Raw genomic sequence first — 24801 nt, 5'->3', positions numbered from 1 at the left:
AGCAAGGGGCGACTTGAAACTCACAAACACAGCACACGCCCTCAAAGACTTTTAGCCTGATACACACAAATATTAATAATGACCAGAGAGACATAAGTGGCATAACAAAGATACCCAAAACAACAGAGATAGTAATATGTATGTGGGTCAAGGCTGGGGACAGTTTTAGACGTGGGTGGGGTAAATTGACTCATTCATTCAAGATTCTGTCAATGGTTATTTTTGTCCCAGGCATTACACAGAATTCTGGGAACGGCGCATGGAACACGATGGGCAAAATTGCTGCCCACTACGGTTTATATGCTCACGTGAACAAATGTTCAAGTAGGTAAGACGCAGAGGAGCTGGTTCCCTCAGACACCACAACTGGGGAGGGCTTTTCCTAGTGAAACATGTTCATTTCTTCATTCTTTCAACAAATAGTCATTAAAGCAAGGGGTGTGTGTCAGGATTGCCAGACGCAGCAAAGAGCAGTATCCTCGGACCCTGGGGTCCAAGCTCACCCTCCGCTTGATGGAAGAACACTTAGGCGCTTGCCAACGTACCCATCTACTTGATGGTCATCTTTCAAATGAAGGACATATATACATACAACTAATATGTTTTAGGAGATTGTAAGTCTTTGACATATCCGTAACACTTACCATGAACTCTGAAAATTCTGTATGAGGCTAGGATATATTAATAAATTGCTGAAAGAACTTGCTTTTGAGAACGCTTCTGAAAAATTCAGTGTTTTTTAAAAATAAATATTAAATGTAAAAAAAGTTTTTTTAAAACCTTATTACAAATCTTGCTTCAAATATTTTCTATTCTTTCTTCCTGATGAGAATATGCTATATATTAATTACATAAAAATTAGAAAATTCACAAAATCCAAAAGAAATCACCACAAGTACACCACCTAGAGAAAGTGGTTGATTCTCCACTATATTTCCTCAGCATTTTTTGCTTTAAAATAAATATTAAAAATTAAAAGAACTATCTAATCAAATAAATTAAATTTTAAAATAAAAATGCTTAGAAATTAACATCATTTTTATTTTGTTTATATATTTATTTTTAAAGATTATTTGAGAGAGAGCACAAGCGCACCTGTGCACACACTGGTAGGGGGAGGGGCAGAGGGAGAGAATCTTCAAGCAGACTCCCCCCTGAGTGTGGAGTGGGTTTGGGGCTCCATCTCATGACCCCAAATCAGGACCTGAGCTGAAACCAAGAGTTGGATGCTTAACCAACTGAGCCACCCAGGCGCCCCTATCATTTTTAAATTATTAAAGAAACATAGGCTTTCATTTGAAGAGGTCAGACTAAGCACACATATTTATTTCCACTCCTTCATGAGACCACATTAAATTCGCAAACAGGGCATACTATGTGTCCTATAGTGTTCAAAATGTCTTCTTTACATTCATTCAATCTTCACATCAACCCTGTGAAGTGAGCAGTGATGTTACACCCATTTTACAGATGGGGAAATTGAGGTAAGATTACGTTGTTTGTTAGTGGAGGAGCTGTTCTTTGAACTCAGGTAATCCGGCTCAAGTCCATGCTCAAAATGGTAAAAGGTAAAGTAATATTTTTTAATGTATGGGGTAAATAAATCCACAACAGCAAACAAACAAACAAATAACAGATGGAAGGAACAATCAATCAAGAGATGAGAGAGTTTGACATATTTCCCAAAGGCAGAAGGAGATGAGACTGTAGGTGGGTAAAACCCAAGAGGATGTGGCCGGTGGGCACAGGCAGGAGTCCTGCAGCCGAAAAGCCCTGTGACCCAGGCTACGAGCCCACAGGCAGGACCGGGGAAGAGAGGTTTGACAGACCGTCTTCTTCATCCCCACTCTCTTCTCCCCACTCCAGAAAAATAACACAGAGCTCGTGTGGCTCGGCATTTATGACCGGAGGAGAAGCGGAGAACATTTCTCTAAGGAAACAAGTCTATCCACAGGGGGCCTCTGAGGCCGGCTGGAACATCGCAGCACTCAGGGCAATCCCTCTCACTGCTCACTTAACCCCCGGGTAGGCCTCCGTCCTCCCACCTTCCACAGAACCTTCCACGGAGCCATCCTGCTCCCAGTAGAGACCCGGCGGGGAAACAGACCTACTAACCTACTATTAGAGGAGCAATGCCAGACACCCAGAGAAAACGCCCTAGTCCCTCTTTCTTAAATAGGAATATTTTGTCTCCAAAAAGACCCATTAGCATTTAGCTGTCAATTCCACTTTTATTATTTATGCTGTTTGGGTACTTGGAACCCAGAAGTGTGAGATGGATCTTGCCCTGCAAATGGATACACAAATCATTAGAAAATATTAAGTGCTAAGCTGCCTAAGGCTCTAGGACAGAGGGAGACGTGCGGTCTGGGCTCTGTATTTGCATTTTGTTGTGTGGTTTCTAACAGCGTAAAGTGAGTGCACCCAAGTGCTCTCCTTGCACGAGCTCCGTAAGGTTTGCACTTTTCCCCCCTTTCAAATATTTGCCTTCCAATGTACTTCATAGTCGCTTGTTCCGCTAAAACCACCACTCTTTTTTGTTTTTAATTTTATTATGTTATGTTAGTCACCATACAATACATCATTAGTTTTTGATGTGGTGATCCACGATTCATTGTTTGCGTATAACACCCAGTGCTCCATGCAGAACGTGCCCTCCTTAATACCCATCACCAGGCTAACCAATCCCCCTTCCCCCCTCCCCTCTAAAACCCTGTTTGTTTCTCAGATTCCATAGTCTCTCATGGTTCATCTCTCCCTCCGATTTCCCTCCCTTCATTTTTCCCTTCCTTCTCCTAATGTCCTCCATGCTATTCCTTATGTTCCACAAATAAGTGAAACCATATGATAATTGACTTTCTCTTCTTGACTTATTTCACTTAGCATAATCTCTTCCAGTCCCATCCATGTTGATGTAAAAGTTGGGTATTCATCCTTGCTGATGGCTGAGTAATATTCCATTGTATATATTAACACCACCACTCTTATTTCAATGTTAAAGACATGACAGAAATATTTATGTTTTCTTGCCTGTGCCAGAAAGTTAAATATGTGGGCGGTTATCTGGCAAGAGACAAAATTCACAGCAGAAAATAGGTGTAGAGAAATGACACGGTGCACAGAGGTTCAAGAAGTCCAGGGTTGAAACCTGAGCACCCACTTCACTTGTGTGTGTGTGATCTGACCCACCAGGAAACAGGCGCCATGATTAGGAAATAGAATTACATCATCCCAAGGGACCAGCTGGAGAAGCAGCAGAGTGTGGCTCAATTCATGGACTCGGGTTTGGTCTCTTAATGTCTGCTATTGACACTGTGCAATATAGGTAAGTTACTTATCTCCTCTCTGCCTCAGTTTCCTCATAGGTGAAGCAAGGATGACAATAGCACCAATCTTGTAAAGCTGCTATGAATAAAGGAGTTAATGCACATTAGAGCTAGTACACGTGAGAACTGAATTTGGTACAAAGTCTTCAATAAAGACATAGCTGTGACCATCGTCACCACCATCATCACCATCAACACCACCCAGCACCACCATCATCATCACCATCATCTTCATCATCATCACTATCACCACCATCACCATCACTATCACCACCATCACCATCATCTTCATTGCTGTTATCACCATCACCATCATCACCATCATCACCATCATCTTCATCATCATCACCATCATCACCATCACCACCATTATCACCATCACCACCACCCAGCACCACTATCATCATCACCATCATCACCATCACCATCATCACCATTATCTTCATTGCTGTTATCATCATCACCATCACCACGATCATTATCATCACCATCATCTTCATCATCATCACCCCCTCATCGCCATCATCCATGGACTATTTCTTCAAGTGAAGTTGTTAAGAAACAATAAGTACAAAATGAGCAACTGTAAAAGCTCCTAAAACATTGGTCAGACCCCAAATATTTCCTGTTGGATACACCTATGTATGCACGTTCCTCCTGGTATACTTAAAAATTCTGGCCACCACCCAAATCTAGTTTTTTAAAACTTTTATTGGTATATGAAAAAATTCCCTCTTCTAAATTCCTGCCTTTTAGTATTGACCATTTCTAATATTAAATGGGCAAAGAGAAATAGCACTATTGATTCTGAAATGCCTCCCATTTCCAACTCAAATACTGGCTCATTCTTTCCCTAGCATTTATTAGCCATTTCTGGAAGCTACCTGGACGAACTCGTGTCTGGTGTTCAGATGCAGAATCTCACTTGGAGTTACTGGTCCTTACTGACCCATTTAGGGCTAAGTGTGATCTGAATGGGGAGCTGGTGGGGCTGAGGGATGGGAAACGCTGAAGGCAGGGCAGGCAGGGGGTGTCATGGCTTGGGGCCAGAGGAGGAAGGTGGGGCACCAACCCTGTTCTAAAGGAGGGAGAAATGCTGGTGAAGGAGACGGAGGATGAAAGCCACGGTTCATGCAGAGACCAATGCGCGTGTGTGAATGACCTGAATTCCGTGGGAAACACAGAACAACCCAAAACAAAGTGGTCAAACATGGCAAGTGAAAAGTGAAAGTATTTTCATCCCCAGGAACTTTCCTGGACTCTCTCAGAAGCAGCCGTTGAGGGAGAAGGAGGCTGGCTGGTGGCAGGGGGAAGGGGTGGCTGTGGTGTCTGGCCTCCAGGCCAGGGGTGGCCTCATGGGTGAGCAGGGGTGCCCGCTGGCCTGGGTCTGGGCTTGGCCGGGAGGCTCACTCTCCCCACAGAGGGAACAGGTGGTCAAGTCACCCCAAGCCCCCCGTGACTGTAGGCATTCACCAGGCGACAGAGTGGAACAGACACTGTGTCCCCCTCCCCCCCAGCACAGCTGGCTGTCTCAGCCACCAGCCAAGTGTCGTCTCCCTCTGGGGATGTCCTAACTGGTCTCCCTGCAGGATCCTGGGCTTCTGGAGGCACTGGAGATTGCTCACGTTTGTAACCCAGTATCTGGCATGCAGTTGGTGCTTACTAAGGGAATGTGGAACTGAGCCTCCAATGTGTTTGAAACACAGAATGAAAATACCTTCCCAGAAAACACAGCAGAACAGAGCACTTTCCTGGTATAAAGAGAAGAGCTAGTATTCTCAACACAAACACTAGTAACGATGGGTAAGCTGTCGGAGGCACGCATTGTCTTAGAAACCGTTTTGGAAAAAAGTAAACTTAAATTTTAACAAAACAGTTCTTATAGATATGGGCAACCAAAACATACTTAAAATATCTGCAGATATACATCTAACTCTCATTTTGGTGGCTCAGCACGTGGATTTGGAGGCAGGGCCCTGCGCGCCCTCCACCTACCACGTGAGTGCGGAGCAGCGGCTTGGCCGCCGCAAGGCCCCGTTGGCTCCCCCGCGGAGTGGCAATCGGAATGGGACTTATTCATCGTCCTGGTGCAAGAATTAGTTAAATGAAGTATGTAAAACCCTTAGCTGATCACCCTTTTGGGGTCAAGAAAACATATTTCACTCCCATCTGAACATCTGCCTTACATCAAATCATTTAACCAATCTAGAATTAGGATTTCTGGGCACAGTGAATAAGCTGCTTTCAGATGGCCTGTATCTTGAACTTTTTTTTTTTTTACTGAAATTACAAAAAGTAAATTTTTGTTTCAATAACAGAAATCTATTTTTAAAATTGAACAGAAGCTCCGGGTAGTAAAATAGAGTTGTCTGTAGACAGACATGCTTAGTTAATACACAGTATTTGAAGTTCCATAGAGACTAATTGTGCTCTAACAAAACCACTGGGCAGTTTGTGACAAGTATAATTGACAATAAAAATTCACAACTGTCTTAGAAGACTTGCTTCCTTGGAGCCATTATTAATGAGAATCAGTTTCAGGAGTGAAAAAAAGAGGTTTTAAAAGTGGTGTGAATTATATATCCCAGCTGCATAATGGCAGTAAAGCAATGACTGTCCATATCTTGGGTAATTAGGAAGAGTGGGCCTCTGATAATCAAGGTTGATTTTTTAATTTTTAAGTCAGTGAGGCATGAGGGAGCTGTACTATGTACTTGAATAAAACAATATGTATTAATGGTCACTTAACAAAAAAAATCCTCTTTATTTTCTTACAAATCACTTCTTAACTTAAATATTGTACAATTTTATAATTAATGATACCTCAATAAAACTGGAAATAAAAATATAGATCCCCATGTCCTGTCAAAAAAAATCTAACTGAAAATATTTGTGTGGTTTTTGTTGGTTTTAACGTGAACCCATAAACTGGGAGCAGTGGAAGAAAAAGACCAGATCCATGTCTTGGAAACGTTCTTCCTCTACCTTAGATATGAAAGAACGTTAAAGAAAAGACATGGCCAGCCCCCGTTCCCTCCATTCTCCACTCTGGATGTGATAGGGCAAAGCAGAAATAAATCCTTACAAATACTTTTCTCTTAAAATGTCCTCATACCCGCCATTCACAGAAACCCGGATGAAGCTGGTGTTCAGCAGCGCACCCCTCCCCAAGACCTGTGATCGGAAGGACCAAGCCCTGAGCCTTTCTGTGTTTGCTCATGAAAAGCTGTACTTTTTATGAAATCTCTTAGTAGCAATTATTATTTCACGCTAATAGGGTCCTGACTCTCACCATATTGTAAAATAATAATTACAAGTTATCACCTTTCAAGTGCTTAATTAAGCTTACTTGTAAGACTTGTAAAATAAACACTTGCCCTGGGGAAATAAGGTCTTCAAAATGATCATGTAGCTGGGCAACTCAGCGACAAGCTCTCTGTGTTTAAACAAGTAGTTCTCAGAAGACTTCTCTCCATCAATGTCATTTCACCATCACTCCAAGATATTGCTGTTAGAATCACTCTTTTCCTCAAAATACAGGACAAAAAGCAGGGTGTCTAGTCTTTATTATCAAACAAGCTTCAAAGCTGTTCTTTACCTAGTAATTTGGAAGAACGGCTGAGAAACCACGGTTTAGATTCGGGAACCATGGGGTAAAGGGAAATGATGGTGCGACCATAGGAGGGAGGGAAGTGTCCCACCTCCAGAAGAGGGAGGATGCATGGAGACTGGTGGTCTCCTGAGTGCCCCCCCCTTAGCCACCCCACTCATTCAGCACTTCGGAAGGGCGTGGCAGAAGCAGAAACATGTGCACAGAGATGCTGGAGCCTATTTTCCAACAATCTTCTTCCTGCCGCTTGCTCTGCTGCTCTGTACACGCAGGACTGACTGTCCACGGTATTGGAGTTCCTGTCCCGAGGCAAGTTCCAGCGAGGAACATGAACCCTGCATCCTAGAGAAATCAAGCCCTGGATGGAGCCCCAATGACTCAAATAATGCCAGATGAACCAGCTCTGGGGGAAAACTTGAAAATACTCTTTGACAATAAGGTAATGCTAGAAATGTCAGGAAAATTATTTTTAAATTTCAACATCAAAAAGACTGGGTAAGTTCTTTTGGGAAGACGGAGGTGTCCAGAAGCAATTTTTCTCCAGCAGATTTCCTACTTCAAAAATGTTTGTTTAGTTTTTGAGAAAGCTATGCATTCACATCGTTCAAAAGTAAACAAAACAAAACAAAACAAAACTATAAACAGTCGTATATGAACAGCTCACCTCCCATCCATTCACCATACTGCCCACTGTCCCCAAACAGCTGAGCAGTTACTGTTTTCCTTTTGCATCCTTCCAGAATTGTATGCAGATCTAAGCAAATGTGAATATGTGCTTCCCTCTGCTAGAACACAAAGTTGTGCATTGTGTATTTTTCTCTTAATGACGTATTTCTGAGACCCTTCCAATTCAGTAGATAGACTTCATTCTTTTTATAACAGCACAGAGCGGTAGGTGATGGAAATAGCAAACTTTATTTCGGCATTTTCACACTGCTGGGCACTTAGGTTGTTTCTAGTCTTTGCATCTGGGGACAATGCCAGAGGGAGTCCACGCACTGGCAGGCTGTTTAAAGCTATTCAGAGCGTGCGTCTTCTACTTTTGATGGATTTTACCAGACTGCTCTTCGTTGGCAATGTACAGCTGTGCCTGTTTTCTTAAAATCTTGTTGTTTTCAAGTCTTACACAAAAAATGACACCTCAGTGGAGAGGCTGAGTATCGTTCTTATATGTATGGGTCGCTATTATTTCCTTTTCTGTGAATTCAGTGTTCATGTCCTTTGTGGCCATGTCCCTTCTTCTATGAAGATATTAATCTTTGTTCTGGTTGATTTATGGGAGCTGAAAATTTCTTTTCCATTTTTTTTCCGCTTGCTGTTTTACTTTGTTTATGGCGTTAAACGAAGTTAAATGAAGCCGTCTTATCTTCTATGGCTTCTGAATTTTGAAATATAGTTAGGCCATTACTTCGCTGGGTTTATACGAGAATTCTTATATTTCTTCTAGTATTTTTATGACTTCATCTTGAAAAAATTTAAATCTTTTATTCATTTGGAATTTATCCTGGGGTACAGCATGAAATATTGATCCACGTACAGCTTTTTCTAGATGGCAACAATATTTTCCGACACCATTTATTGATTGGTCCTTTCAGGGGATACAAAATTCTCTCCTGTGTTTGGGCCTATTTCTGGCCTTTCTATTCTCTTGCACTGACTTAGGTATATCCTATGCCTTTATTGTTGTTTTAATTACTGAGGTTTTGTAACATGTTTTAATATCTGGTAGGGCAATTTTCAATGTATTTATTTTGCCATGTGACCTTTAGAATCACCTAATCTCGTTAAAAATAATTTTCATCTGTTTATTGGAATACTGATTTATAAAATAATTTAGAGGGAAGGAGCAACTTTACAAGGTTAATTTTTTTCCTGAAAAAGGGATATACTTATTTTGATTTCTAATAATTTTCAGGCTTATTTGTAGTTCTCTAAAACATGGCAGGATATTGAATTATCATATGCATTTTTTCTTTGATAAGTATATGTTACTCCCCCAAATCATCATGAGGAACAATAACTGGAAGGTTATGACAGATGCCAAATTATCTTGAAATTAAACACTTAAAATTAGGTTTTTATGTTTTCCTGACTTGATTTATTTAATTAAAAAAAAATGCCCATGTGTTTAATAAGGCAACATTGTTGCACAATCTGGTTTGTTCAAAGTCTTCAGTTGCTTATTCTAGTGAGGCATGTTATTTGTCGATTTGACTTCTCATTACCACGTCATGAAGTTTTGAAACACATTCATTTACTTACAGAAAAATAAAATGATACCAGATAGGCTTAAATTGCTGTAAATGCAGACATCTGAGGAGACAGCGTGATCTGATGCCCGCAGGCTGTTGGCTAGGAACAACCCAGTGGGACACTCACAGCAGAATCCCACAGTAGTTGTGAGACCTCGTCCTTAGAGCGGGTCTGTCCAGGTAAAGGAGAGAAACTTTTCTGGGACATGGCCAAAAATACATTTTTAAAAAGAAGATGAGGGGCCAATAGCCAAACTGTGGAAAGAGCCAAGATGTCCATCAACAGATGAATGGATAAAGAAGATGTGGTATATATATACAATGGAATATTATGCAGCCATCAAAAGGAATAAGATTTTGCCATTTGCAACGACGTGGATGGAACTGGAGGGTATTATGCTGAGCGAAATAAGTCAAACAGAGAAAGACATGTATCATATGACCTCACTGATATGAGGAATTCTTAATCTCAGGAAACAAACTGAGGGTTGCTGGAGTGGGGGGTGGGGTGGGAGGGATGGGGTGACTGGGTGATGGACACTGGGGAGGGTATGTGTTCTGGTAAGCGCTGTGAATTGTGCAAGACTGTTGAATCTCAGATCTGGACCTCTGAAACAAATAATGCAATATATGTTAAGAAAGAAAAAAAGAAGAAGAAGAATGTAGCAGGAGGGGAAGAATGAAGGGGGGGAAATCGGAGGGGGAGAAGAACCATGAGAGACAATGGACTCTGAAAAACAAACTGAGGGTTCTAGAGGGGAGGGGGATGGGAGGATGGGTTAGCCTGGTGATGGGTATTGAGGAGGGCACGTTCTGCATGGAGCACTGGGTGTTATGCACAAACAATGAATCATGGAACACTATATCTAAAACTAATGATGTAATGTATGGGGATTAACATAACAATAAAAAAATTTAAAAAAAAAAAAAAGAAGATGAGGGGCGTCTGGGTGGCGCAGTTGGTTGAGTGTCCAACTCTTGGCTTCAGCTCAGGTCATGATCTCAGGGTCCTGGGTTCGAGTGCCGCGTCGGGCTCTGCACTCAGTGGGGAGTCTGCTGGAGATTCTCTCTCTCCCTCTGCCCCTCCCCTGGCTCTCTCTCAAATAAATAAATAAATCTTTAATAACCTCAGATGGTATTCATGTTTCCTGGGCTACCTCCTGACAGAGTTAAGCTTCGTGATACATGACAAATTCAACGGCAAGGACAGAAGTGTGGGGACATCCTAAATCTCTCGATTGATTCTCACTTGGCATGAGACAGGATCAGTGCAAGCGAGGACCTGCCCGCTTTTCAGGGCCAAACCATCACTTGCTGAGGTCCATTACGTGGTACTTTGCTTTTCTCTCAAGGAGCAAAAGGATGGCTCTCTGAGACCTCTGTTTGTCTGCCTCCACTCTGTGAAAACGTGGCCCCAAAGGCACAAACCCTCTCCCAGTGTGAAGAAAGGAATATTAAGGGTTAGTGTGCCACAATGCATAGCTTTGTTCAGGGGTCTCTGAAGACAGTCTCCGGCAGTATTTTTTACCTATCAGATCGTGAAATAGCAATGTTTGGAAAGACTTTGCCTCAAGGTGAGCTTGTCCAATCTCCTCATTGAAAATGTGGGGAAAATTAAATCCAGGGCCATCTGTGGAGGTGCCCAGATCGTGTGGATCCCTGGGCCTACACGTTGGATTTAATTATTTTCCTACTCTCATCTTTTTCACTTTTATTAAACTATACTTTATATGGGCTGAAAAGCGAGCTCTAAACCATGTCTGGGAAGTAGCATTGTTTTTGTTTCTCTTCTACTTCATCTCATGTACAATTATTTTGTGCTCAATTGCATGTATTGGTAAAAATGTGTTGAGTCAATGCTAATATTAGTTTTATAGTTTTGCACATATAGTGATTGTGATTCTAGAATAAAGCATATGTAATTTAACCCCATGACTTCTTTCCAGAAATATTTAAAAAAAATTTTTTTTATTTAAGTTCAATTTAGTTCACATAGAGTGTATTATTAGTTTCGGGGGTAGAGTTTAGTGATTCATCAGTTGCATAGAACAGCCAGGGTTCATTCCATCACATGCCCTCCTTCATGCCCATCCCCCAGCTACCCCATCCCCCCACCCGTCTTCCCTAGGGAGGCAAACCCCCAGTTAGTTCCCTACAGTTAAGAGTCTCCGATGGTTTGCAGAAATGTTTTCCTTTTGAAGAACAAGATATCTCCTAAATTATTTCATGTTCTTCTCTTTCCATATAAAGGTAGTCCAGCTAGAGAGCTCTGTCACGAAGCTTTCTCATCTTGAATTGGAGTTTAATTGTGATTTTTTTTAAATGCCTGATGGCATTCAGTTTATTCTGAGGGAAAGCAGAGCTTGGGGCTCTCGAAAGGCACCTGAGGGGCACGGAAGTCGGAGCAACCGAGAGCAACCGAGAGCCCTCACATCACCCCTCATATTATCTAACCCTTCAATACAGGCATCCTCATGGTCATTGTAAAGTGAGAACACTGGGTTCACAGACATTTAGGGACTTGTCCCAGGGCCCCCGGCTGGCAGGTGGCAGAGAAGCAACCCAGGTTGTGGGCTTGGGATCTGCACGGTTCACAGCCCCTTCCTGCTCTGCCCCCAAAGAGGTTACACTCAAGCTGGTCAAGGCGACTAAGAGGCAAGAAGGAAAGATGAAATGAAACTATGTTTCCCCTACAGCAGGAGGATGTAAAAGTGAGAAATCAGCACGCGTGAAGTGAGTCACGTGTGCCCTCGGGAAGCCGGGAGAACAGGTCTGGGCTCGGCGACAGGAATTCCCTGTTTCGCTCATTTTCTTTACTCGGTCAGCTGGTCACCTGCAACATCTCGGCTGGGTCCATCGTAATTCTGTAAGCATGTTTCTCATTTCCCCCTCAGTTTTACTGGATATACAAGCCTGGCTTTTTCTTTAAATTGGAAACGATCAACATGAGGTTAAGACATCAGGTCACAACTAGATTGAAAAAGCAGGCTCAGTTATTATAGATATAAAAAGTTTAGTGTTTCGATGCAAATAATTAATGTGTATTAGAAACTAAATGCATATTTATTATATGTGCTATAATTAATAGAGCAGTTAGAGAAATACGTTTCAAAGAAAAATGAGATGTACATTATAATTATTTTTAAAAATACATCCCGCCGTGTGGCTAGAACTACCTTCTGTGATAAGAAGTAACTGTGTGCCCTAGTAAATGACCATCAGTGCAGTATTCCTCATGGAAATCCACTGCATGGTCTTTCTAAGTGATACCTTTTTAAAGATTCATTGCAACTTACTATCAGTGGTCACCAGATCTTTAGATTTCAGAAACATTTTAAAGAAAAGACGGGGCGGTGGAGGAGACATGAGGAACCAATTTCCAGTTTTATAGACCTGTTCTGTAATTGTATTTTACGATCACATCAATGGATCTTGACAAATTCAGTGAATTAGAACACAAATATGTAACGATTGCAAGTCAGTAAGTATAACTCTATAAAAATTTCACTACACCTTTTTTTTTTTCTTGTGTCACTTTAGACTGGGAAAAACCTTGTCACCCACACATAGTTGTTCTCCAATACTTAGCACCCCTTTTCTGTGTGGCATATATTCAGCTTTCTCAGCCAGCTCTGGGACAGTGTCGGTCCCTCTCCACCCAACAGCAGGTGTCACTCAGTTCTGCTGCTAGCATGTCAGGCATGCAGACTCCCGAACACACACACACACACACACACACACACACACACACACACACACACCACTTGAAAGAGAGTAGGAAGGAAGGAAAAGAAGAAAGAAAGGGGGAGGGAGGAAGGAAAACCAAAGAAAAATAAAAAGGAAACCTAATCCAGCAACGACAAAAGCTTTTAAAGTCTGGGAAAGAGAAAAAAGGAAATTGTTTATGCCAAAAATTGGCCACAGACTAACGCAAGGCTTGGTCCAAACTCTGGTGACTCACTGACCCATATGGGATTAGACCTTGTAAGACATAGTCAGTGCTCATTAGTGGCTGGTAAGTTCCCGCAGTTCTTGGAGGAGTGCCTAAAGGCCCCCCAGACCTCCGCGTTGGTGGACACGCACCCCCCCATCACTGGCATTCACCCTCCCCACTGCCATCAGCTCACCTAAATTTCTTCTCTCCTTAAAGACATCACCGTCATGTTTTTTCCTGACAATTCCGCCATGCTATTTCTTTCATTTGGGGGGTTTCGTTTAAATGTTTTATTTCACTTGTCATTTCGTATGCTCCTGTCCTACCTGTGAACCAGATAACAAGGTCTCAAACAACAGCACCCAGACATACTGGTGTGGCTGTGTGTTACTCACACTACATTGCAGGACACAAATATTTCAATATTTGTGCATTCTACGTCATCTGACCATGAGCTGGAGGCACAGAAAACCTTTTGTACGTAGTAAGAGCTGTCTCTTGATGAAGCTGGTCCAGGTGCTGTTTGAGCCATGCACTTGTAGCAGTTCATTTAATCTTGACAACAATCATTAAGGTAGAAATAATCCTTTCCATTTTATTATTCCCCATTTTACACACGAGGAAGCCAAGGCCCAAGATCCCTCAGCTAGTGAGCGGTGGAGTGAGTAGGACGCTTGCTATGCTTGCGGCGTGAAATGCTGCCTTTACAGAATAAAATTCAGTTCAGCATAGATTGTAGGAGAAAACCCAGGAGAACCGCAGGGTTTGCTTGTGGCCAGAGCAGTGTTGCAGAGGGTTTAAACGTTTCGGCTCTGCCACAGAAAGACCTGGGGTCTGAATCCTTGCTCTGATACTTCACTGTTGCCTTTGGGCATTTTACTTACTGTTTGGAATCTGTCCTACCACCTGGAAAATAAGGAATATTAGTACTTTCCTCATATGCTCTCGAGAAATGAGAGATATTATAAACCAATTTAGGAAAATCACACTGGTTTTAGTATGTTCTACTGTTAAAAATCTGTTTGCAAAAAAATATCAAACGCTGTAGATGGGGTGACGTTACTATGATTATTATCCTTTTTGGAGAAATCTGCAGAGTTTAGATATAGCCTTTATTATAATGTGTAGCAATTAATTTAAACAGTGAAGTAATTTGTTGAAAACTTTCCATTTCTGGTTTTAAAAATCTAGTTTAGAGTCCAGTGACTCGGCAGGAGAAGATGGCAACCGTATGGGATGAGGCTGAGCAAGATGGAATTGGGGAGGAGGTGCTCAAGACATCCACAGAAGAGATTATCCAGCGCACACGGCTGCTGGACAGTGAGCTCAGGATCATGAAGAGTGAAATATTGTGAGTTACCCACGAACTCCAAGCCATGAAGGACAAGATCAAAGAGAACAGTGAGAAAAATCAAAGTGAACAAGACCCTGCCATACCTTGTGTCCAACGTTATCGAGCTTCTAGATGTTGATCCCAATGACCAAGAAGAGGATGGTGCCAATATTGACCTGGATTCCCAGAGGAATGGTAAATATGCAGTGATCAAAACCTCTACATGACAGACATACTTCTTGCCTGTGATTGGGTTGGTGGATGCTGAAAAGCTAAAGCCAGGAGACTTGGTGGGTGTGAACAAAGATTCCTATCTGATCCTGGAGACCCTGCCCACAGATCATGACTCTCGGGTGAAGGCCATGGAGGTGGATGAGAGGCCCACAGAACAATGTAGTGACATCGGGGGCCTGGACAAGCAGATTCAGGAGCTGGTGGAGGCCATTGTCCTGCCAATGAACCACAAGGAGAAGTTTGAGAACTTGGGGATCCAGCTTCCAAAAGGGGTGTTGATGTATGGCCCCCCAGGTATGGCGAAGACCCTGCTGGCCCGGGCCTGTGCCACACAGACCAAGGCTACCTTCCTGAAGTTGGCTGGCCCCCAGCTGGTGGAGATGTTCATTGGGGATGGTGCCAACCTGATCCGGGATGCCTTTGCCCTGACCAAGGAGAAAGCTCCATCCATCATCTTCATCGATGAGCTGGATGCCATTGGCACTAAGTGCTTTGACAGTGAGAAGGCTGGAGACCGGGAGGTGCAGAGGACAGTGTTGGAGCTTCTGAACCAGCTGGATGGGTTCCAGCCCGACACTCAAGTAAAGGTGACTGCAGCCACCAACAGGGTGGACATCCTGGACCCCGCACTGCTCCGCTCAGGCCGTCTGGACCGGAAGATTGAATTCCCCATGCCCAACGAGGAGGCCTGGGCCAAAATCATGCAGATCCACTCCTGCCAGATGAATGTCAGTCCCGATGTGAACTACAAGGAGCTGGCCCGCTGTACAGATGACTTCAGTGGGGCCCAGTGCAAGGCTATGTGTATGGAGGTGGGCATGATCGCACTGCGCAGGGGTGCCAAGAAACTCACACACAAGGACTACACGGAGGGCATCCTGGAGGTGCAGGCCAAGAAGAAAGCCAACCTGAAGTACTACGCCTAGGAGGTTGCCCACCACACCTGCTCCCTGGTCTGGTGCTGGGTAAAATTCATAATAAAAGATGGTTGCAGGTCAAAAAAAAAAAAAAAATCTAGTTTATTTTTCTAAAACATCTCCTCTGAAACTGCAAGAAAAATCCTTTTAAGGGCAGAGTCAGTAAAATATCAGTAGGTAAACAACAAGGAACCTTTCTTAGTTCCTAACTGTAGAGCCCGTCCTTCCACCTTACTTACTGTATGTCCCCGTCTCCTCGTCCCCTCTGCTGCCTGTCCACAGTCAGCCCCGGTGAGAAGCAGAAGGGAATGCGTGTGTACGAGAAGGCAGAGTCTCCATCATTGACAGGTTAGGATGACTGGAACCCAGAGAAAAGGGTTTATTTCTAGCTGCTTTTGCACATCCTGTGCATGGTATGATAATCACTAATATTTACCTGAAATAAAATGTTTAGCCTAGAAAGAGCATGCTTGCCTTGATAGCTTCATCCTTATCTATGCTTGTTACCTAGTTACATGGTGCTTACAAGGCCTTAGAAGAGTTTTGTTGGAAGTTTGATTTGTCTTGTCCTCACTCTTAATTTGGCACCAAACTAAGGCGGAGTGCCCGGCTGAAAAACCCCACGTGCAGTGTAGACTGTGATCTGGAGACCCTAGCAGATCATCCTCAAGCGTTGGGCAAATTAAGGTCAATTCTGCACGCTGTTGTTTTGTTTTGCAACCTAGTTGAGTTGTTTATTTCTTATGCCCACACTTTTATTGTTTATTTGTCACGTGGACAACACTTCCTGCTGGCAGTCTGTCCAGGCGGGGATTTTCTCTAACCCAGGAAATGAAGTCATCCGACATGCTGTCTCTGCAGGGACTCCGCCTCCCCTTCCCGAGAGAAGCAGGCATTTCAGGAGTATTTATTTCAAGACAGATGCAAAGATGGTGACAAATAAAAAGAAATAAATGTGCTTAATAGTGTACCAGGGCATGCAGAATCATTCCATTTCTGCAGAACTTTGGAGACGTGTGAGAACTCGATGTGATTAAGGGCTCTTTTTATATAGCCATGGAAAGATTATATAACATGCAATTTTGACTAAAAAAGATGCTAACTACTTGAGTCTTTCAAACTTTTTATTGTTTTATAATTGATTTTCTGGCTCACAAATAACACGCTCTACTTCTAATTTATACTTTTAGCTAAAGTGAAAAGAGATGCCTTCTCATGTTTCTACATAAAAACACGGACTTGATCTCATGCTCATTTCATTCTGTACTTGCACTTAGAGGTTTTCCCTCTCAGTTTCCCTAAAACACTGGGTCAGATGGCATTGAAAACAAATGACATATTCTTAGGGGCACCTGGGTGGCTCAGTGGGTTAAGGGTCTGCCTTTGGCTCAGGTCATGACCCCGGGGTCCTGGGGTTGAGCCCAGCATCCAACTGATTTCCTGCTCAGTGAGGGGTCTGCTTCTGCTGGTCCCCCTGCTTCTGCCCCCCTTGCTTCTGTCCCCCCCACCGCTTCTGCCCCTCCCCCTGCTTCTCCCTCTCCCTGTGCCCCTCCCCTCCCCCTACTTGTGTACTGTCTTTCTCGCTCTCTCTCAAATGAATAAATTACAAAAATCTTTAAAAAATTACTTATTTTTAGATTAAGGGATTAAAGAGAATTAAGGGATTAAAGAGAAACCAAGAATTATGTTTATATAAATATATGTTTATTTAAAATATTTGATTGAGATATAATATATACCTATATACCACAAGATGCATCCTCTATTTTTTGTTTTTATTTTTTTAAAGATTTTATTTATTTATTTATTATTTTAGAGAGAGGGAGAAAGAGAGAGTGGGAGGAGGGGCAGGGGGAGAGAGGGTGAATCCCAAGGAGACTCTGCACTGAGCATGGAGCCTGAGAGGGGGCTTGAACTCACGACCCTGAGTCATGACCTGAGCCAAAACCAAGAGTCGGTAACTTAACTGACTGCATCATGGGCCACCTGATGCATCCTTTAAAAGTGTACAATGCAGGGGCATTTATACACTCACAAGGTTGTGCAACCATCACCACCATCTACTTCCGGAACATACATCACCCCCAAAGGAAACGGCACACCTCTGAGAATTTACTCTCTTTCCTTCTGTCCCCAGCTCCCGAGAACTGCTCATCTACTTTCTGTCTGTGGGTTCATCTATTCTGGACATTTGACATAAGTGAAATCATACAGCAGGTTGTCATGGTGACTGGCTTCTTCCCCTTGGCAGAGAGTTCCTAAGGTTCATCCATGTTTTAGCGTGTATCAGTGCCTCATTCCTTTTTATGGCTGAATAATATTCCACATTGTGTTTATCTATCAGTTGATAGACATTTGGGTTGTCTCCCCTTTGGGGCTATTATTATTTTGCTCCTATCAACACTCGGGAACACAAGCTTTTGTGTGACTATATACTTTCAATTATCTTGGGTGGAGATTTACTAGTGGCTTTGGTAGGTCATAGGGTATCTCTATGTTTAACTTTTCGAAACTGCTGAACTGTTTTCCGCAGTGGCTGCGCCATTTTTACTTTCCCACCAGCTGTGCACAAGGGTATTCATTTCTCCACTTCCATGCTGACATCTGATGCTGCATATTTTATGAGCCATCCTAATGGTGTGAAGGAGCATCTCATTGTGATTTTGATTTGCATTTACCTAATGACTAATGAGGCTGAGCATCTTTTCATGTGCCTATTGGCCATCTGTTTGTCTTCTTTAGAGAAATATCTATTCACTTATAACTACTAATTATTTATCTTTTTATTGTTGAGTTGAGGAGCTCTTTATATATTCTGGACAGTAGATTCTTATCACATATGTGATTTGCAAACATGTTCTCCCCCCTGTGGGATGGGCTTTTCCAAAGTTGATAGCATCCTTTGAAGCACACATGTTTTTAATTTTGATGAGGTCTGGTTTATCCATGTGTTCTCTTATTGTCTGTGCTTTCATATGATCCTGAAAGAAACTGTTGCCTAATCTAAGGCCATACAGTTTACATCTATGTTTCTTCTAAGGGTTTTATAGTTTTAGCTCTTCCATTAAGGCCTTTGATCTATTTTGGGTTAATTTTGGTGTGTGGTGTAAGGTAGTAATTTGTTTGAAGTGTGCTTCACTTAGCTCCCAAACGTTTCCGTATTTATAGGGAAGTAGAAGATTATGCATTAATAGTATTAGAACATCTATGGAAAGAATCCTATTATGCAGTATTTCTAAGCATGTCCGAAGTTCAACATGTCATAAATAAATGATAAATATGTAAATAATGATACTGTAGGGCTAGAAATCCAAAGAGTACTAGGGGAAAAAAGGTAGGAAGTCAAGACCCATCTCTGAAATCACTTTTCCTTGAGTGTCAGTGAAGGGCAGTGAACATGCTAACTCCACCCCAAGCCACGCTGCGTCCGTGTCTGAACCAGATCTCTCGATATTAAACCAGAGAAACACTGTGACCATAATCATCTGTGTTATTCTCACACTTTCCTCCCTTTGTCTAAAAGAAAGCCAAGTAAAACACACCAGGCACGGACTTCCACAAAGTCAAATACGTCCCACTCTAAATGAAAACAGTACAAAGAAAACTGTAAAGTGTTTATGTGTATTTTATGTTCCACTCCATAAATTAAGAATCTGCATGAAACTGCATCTTTGTCTTCATTACACTTTAAAAATTATTATGGAAGCATTTCCATTCCTGCCGTTTATGAAAATGTCTATTCTAGACTCATGCTGTCCAGTAAAACTTCCTGTGATGATGGAATGTTCTAGATCTGTGTTGTCCATACAGTGGCCATCAGCCATAGGGGGCCACCGAGTGCTTGAAACGTGGCTTGTCCAGCTAAGGAATTAAAATTTTAATGTTATCTAATTTTAATTAAGTTAAATTTAAATAACCACAGGTAGCTGGCGGCTCCCATGTGGACAGCATAGCTTTCCCCATCTGATAGCTCTAGTCTGCCCAAAAAACCCCACACACATGAATCTTAGAGTAGCCAGGACGGTCTATTGAAATTGTAACCTATTTCAAAAACAGGAAAAAGTCGAGATACAGCTCTTGTGGTAATTTGTATTGGTTAATTTAAACAGCAATGCATATTGCTAGAATCACTTCCTTTTTCTCTGCCAAAGGAAAGAATATATGCAGACTTCTGGCTGGATATATCCTACATGCTGCCAAGCATGTAACTAAAATTAAGCAAAAGTTTAATTGCTAATAGTTTTTTTTATACCCTGTGAAAATCTTGGAAAGCACATAATCATAGAAGTCACATTGAGATAGAAATGTGAAACATTAGCAAGTTTGTCAGTGAGCAGACAGTGTCCGGTATCTAAACAAAGATCATAAAGCATTTTCTAATATGGACTAGAGAAGAGGAAGGGGCCTTCGTGCTCTACTCTAAGGACTATCTGGCCCACTTGTTCGCAGTTTCGCCTTTGCGTGTGCAACAGAAATATAACAAATTATTCATGCAACATGCTATCTTAAGAATTGTGAGGGACTCTACAGACGCCAACTCCTTGTAGATAAAAGATCGTCCCTAATCTATTATGTGATTGAATTGTTCTTATAATGGAATTCCAGAAAATATTGACAGATATATTAACATCTAAGGAAACAGTTTCTATGCTCAAAAAGGAGTCCTGGCTGTTGAATCATCATGTTGTATGCCTGAAACTAATATAATGTCATATGTCGATTATGTCTTATAAAAATAAAAAGGTGTCCTGGCAAGATCCTAGTTTCAATCTCTATTCCTGAGCAAGCCACAGAATTGCAAACATTACAATAGAAATATTGCCAAATAAAAACAAACAAAAGCAAAACTAAATGAAGAAGTAAAAAAAAAAAAAGGTTTTTCTTCTCGGGGCTAGAAAAGAGTTCTGAGGGCCCACTGACAGTAAATTGAAGGGCCAGATCTAATGGGTCATATTTCTGAGTGCTCAGGGACTTAGGAATGGTCAAGTCACATCTGCTCTGTTAAAAAAGAAAGCAAACATGCAGAAAGGTGTTACATGGAAAATGGGAGTCTCCCTACCAACCCCCAATCTCCATATCCACTGCCTAGATAAAACATTTTCCCTTGTATCCTTCCAGAATGTTCTCTGCACAGATATTTATATGTAATAGGCAGCCTTCTATTTCAAGAAGTTATGTAAGTTTTAAGAGCTTGGATCTCTACATCAAAAACTAATGATGTATCGTATGGTGACTAACATAACTTAATAAAATTAAATTAAATTTAAAAAAAAAGAAGACATGCTCTGAATTTCTGCCCCAGAAACAATGGAGTCACTTTGGACTCCTGTTGACACCACACACAGCCTGTCCTCCCAGGAGGGTGTCATGCTCACGGCTCTGGGTTCATCATCTCTGCTCTGAAGATGTTTACCAGCCTTGCAGCTGGGCTCCACACTGTCCTCCATGTCCCCCAACACAGGGATGTCACCTGGTTCTCTAACCACGTGATGTCATGGCTTCAGCACAAGGGAAGGGGGACGGTCAGGAGCAGACTCTGCCAGCCCAGCTGCCCCACCGCGGTGCACACGTCCCACCGGGCACACACCTCTACATGCCCCGCTCACCCTGTCCATGGTCCCTGTGAGCTCCTGTCCCGGTCCCTTGTCCTTGTCCTGGTCCCTGTCCCGGTCCCCCGTCCCATGCCCTCAATCCTCACCCAAAGCCCACGCTCCCTGTGTGACACAACGCAGGGGGCAGAATCTGATTGACAGACTGAGGTTTCTAGGGCGGGGCTCATGTTTTGTTCCTATTTCCGTCTGTCGTGCCCAGTACAGTCAATCAATGGTTGAAAGAGAGGACCCCAAATATTTGCTGCCTCTGAACTGATGAAATTGTAGGGAGCCCCAGAGAGCTCATAGCGGGGACCGCTATGGAATTACAGAGTGGAACCCTCTTCGGCACACGTGCAGAGCCCGGGAGCCCGGGGCGGGTCTGGCATCTTACCACACACGCACCCGCCCCCCAACCACGGGGCCTCACAGCTGCGGGGGTCGCCAGCCCTGTGTCCTCTGGGCCTGTAGATGCCCGCGGTCGGGCTCATGGGCACATCCTGGACCTCCCAGGCCCCACCGCCACTGTCTGATGTTGGGGGATGGCCTGACGCAGATCTCTGCTTACTCCCACCAAGTAAGCAGAAAATCCCACTCGTTTCCTCCCAGCTTACATTTGTCAACAAGTCTGTAAATGAAACAAACAACGGGTTTGTGAAAATGGCAAGATCTTGAGATCTTGATCTCAGCTCTGCCAAATCTCCAGTGTAAAAAGAAAGAAAGAAAAAAAAAAAGAGCCAACAAAGCAAAAAGAAAATTTGGACAGCCCTGCTTCCCTTCCCTGCCTCATTTAGGCTCCAGGTCAGAAGCTGGTGGCAGTCCTGGGGGTTTGTGGACTGTGCAACCCTGTCTACACTAGAGCACCGTGGGGGCCTGACCTCGGCCACGCCTGGGTTAACTGTCGTGGCTGCCGGCGGTGGACCGTGCCCGTGGGACCCAAGTGGGGCTGGGATGGGGTGGACTGGCTCACAGAGCAGGCCGGTGGGTTCTGATCACAGCCAGGCGCTGCGGGTTTGCCTTGTCCCGGACACACCATATATAAATATATGCATGGTTGTGTTTGAAATAATTCTTCAGATCCACCTTAAATATCCCTATTACTGTGAAACTAAAATAACGTTTAACCCCGATAATATCTTATTGAAACAATGCAAAATGCTTTTGGGCCCATTGACAAGGCCAACAATAGAGCATTGTATGGTTTGAAGAAAATCTGACAAGGGAATGACACACTTTGCAAGGATTATACTCAGAGTTCCAATGCGATGCGCTTCCGTTATTAAATGCAGCGTAGTTTGGCTACATGCTCCTTTTGCGGTCCTTAACACCCGTATGTCCCTCTGTCTGGTCTAGTAAAGCCCTAGAACATAAGGGAAGGAGCCGAGCAGGCTAACCCCTCATCCAAACCCTCTGCTCTGCGGGGCTGAGCTCCCCCATTACAGCCGAGGTTCTTGGGATGGCCCTCCGCCCCTCAGCCTCTGATGCCTTCCCCTTCCTTCTGCGCCGCCCAGCCTTGCCCGCGCCCAGGAACCTGCTCCTCACCTGGGGGGCTACTTTCCCTCTCTGGGTCTCTGTGTCTTCACCTTCCTTGCTCTAGGTTCTAATGATTATCCTCATTTCTTATTAGATATTTTAATGGGAACTTTACTTTCCAAATGAATCTAGCTGGAAGAAGACCTTTAGCGGGGGTGGGGGGGGGGACAAGCGGTCTCTTTCTTGAGCATAACAAGTGGGGCAGATTTGTGCTCCATCTTGCTGGGGAGCAAGAATGTGGAATAGAGTGAAAATCCAAAGGACAGGTATTTCAGAAGAAGCAACATTTTAGCATTTGGAGGTGCCCAGCATGAAATAGGCCGACACCCTCCAGCCTGGCCGTTTGCAGACGCTCCAGGAACGCATCGGGGCCACAAACCTCCCTTTTCATAGACATCAGTGCACTGAGTTCTTTATCCTCGGATGCCTGATTTGGTCATCAAACTCGTTCTTGTCATTTCCCTTGGTCAAATCTTTTCTTTAGATTGGCAAAATGATCTGTGGAAGCATGTATCCACACTCTGAATTTTCATTTTAAATTACTTCAGGTTCAAATTAGTGAGCTTTCACTTATTTCTACTCGGACAGCACAAATGATTGTTTTAAAATATGCTCAAGCATATCGGGTCTTTTCCCTCTTTGGCAGAAGAAATAATGTTTTTTTTTTCCTTGAAGACATCATTTCTCCTGTTTGTTTGAGCAATGCATGTCAACATTACGAGTCCTCTTAGAAGTTTCCACATCTGAAATAATGTCCAGCATAAAGTTTGCCTCCTCTAGTTCTGAGAGAAATGTTTGAAAAGTGGTTCTGATATTTTGTGATGACAACTTGTTCCCTATTTTTTCCATATTCTCAGCAGTATAACTTTTAAAAACTAGAAAATATTTCTCATTTCCAAATGTTTATTTTTTCTTTCTACAAATCAGATTCCAGAAAAGTTCAGATCTTATAGTTATTTGGACAAGGACATAGCCAGGGACCAAGGAAAAGAAAGAAAGGGGCTTCTGCCGTAAATGAGTGCCCCACCGATTAAAGGCTAGCATGGCTTAATTAGTTTATTGTCAACATTTCCAGGTGACAATTGATTAAGAAGCAGGTAAGAGAAGAAGGAGACGCTTTCCAGAATTGTAACCACAGGTGAGAGCAAAAGTAACTGTCAGTGTGACAATAAGTAAAACCCAGGTTATCTAGATTCAAGAACTCAGAACCACACAGGGCCATTTGCAACAAGGAAAAACAGCCCTCAACCCCAGAAAAATCTCTAAAGAGATGTTGTATTGCAACCAATCAAGGGATTCAATAAGCATGTTCAACATCTTTGGGTTTTTTCTTTTCTTTTTTTTAAGGTTGAGATGTGTATTTTTAATGTAAATTCAGTTTAATTAACATATACTTTATTACTAGCTTCAGAGGTAGAATTTAATGATTCATCAGAGATGTGGTTTTTTTTAAGATTTATTTATTTGAGAGAGCGGGGAGAGAGCATGTGCGGGAACATGGTGGGGAGAGCGGAGGGAGAGGGAAATTCAAGCAGACTCCAGGCTGAGCGCAGAGCCTGACGCAGAGCTTGATGTCATGACCCTGAGATCATGACCTGAGCTGAAACCAAGAGTTGGATGCTCAACCGACTGAGCCACCCAGGCGCTGCACCAGGGTTGAGATATGCTTAAGACATCATTTCAGAAAAACTTCCTTCAAAACTTTTCAATTAAAAAAAGATCTGGCAATTGTCTAGGAAATTCACTTGCGTGTAACACCAGAATCTTTAAAGAATCTCCAATGAGAGACCTTTCAAACTTAAACACTGTCTCCCTCTGAAAGCCAAATAGAAAAACAGACAACACGAAAGGAAAATGTGTGTAAAGTGACAGAACTTCTACAAGTGTAAATGTAAAATGAATGTGACTTGGACATGATTATCTTTAACTTTCTCTTTTTAAAGATTTTATTTATTTATTTGACAGAGAGAGAGAGAGAGAGCACAAGCAGGGGGAGCGGCAGAGGGAGAGGAAGAAGCAGGCTCCCCACTGAGCAGAGATCCTGACATGGGGCTCGATCCCAGGATCCTAA

General features: G+C 42.8%; 1 protein-coding gene and 1 pseudogene across 7 annotated transcripts in view; one reads left to right on the top strand and one right to left on the bottom strand.

The window, feature by feature from the left end:
• The window catches only part of LOC118555036 (26S proteasome regulatory subunit 6A pseudogene), a 747413-nt pseudogene extending 731692 nt beyond the window's left edge, over positions 1-15721 (top strand). Inside the window, exon 2 of the transcript XR_013441011.1 lies at positions 14321-15721. The product of XR_013441011.1 is annotated as a 26S proteasome regulatory subunit 6A pseudogene (transcript). The remainder of the gene's footprint in view (positions 1-14320) is intronic.
• PDE10A (phosphodiesterase 10A) overlaps positions 1-24801 on the bottom strand; it is a 577666-nt gene that overhangs the window by 366725 nt on the left and 186140 nt on the right. The window lies entirely within an intron of this gene.

This window comes from Halichoerus grypus, chromosome 9 (assembly GCF_964656455.1).
Source record: "Halichoerus grypus chromosome 9, mHalGry1.hap1.1, whole genome shotgun sequence".
Lineage (NCBI taxonomy): Eukaryota > Metazoa > Chordata > Mammalia > Carnivora > Phocidae > Halichoerus > Halichoerus grypus.
This window is presented reverse-complemented; position numbering and strand designations above follow the sequence as displayed.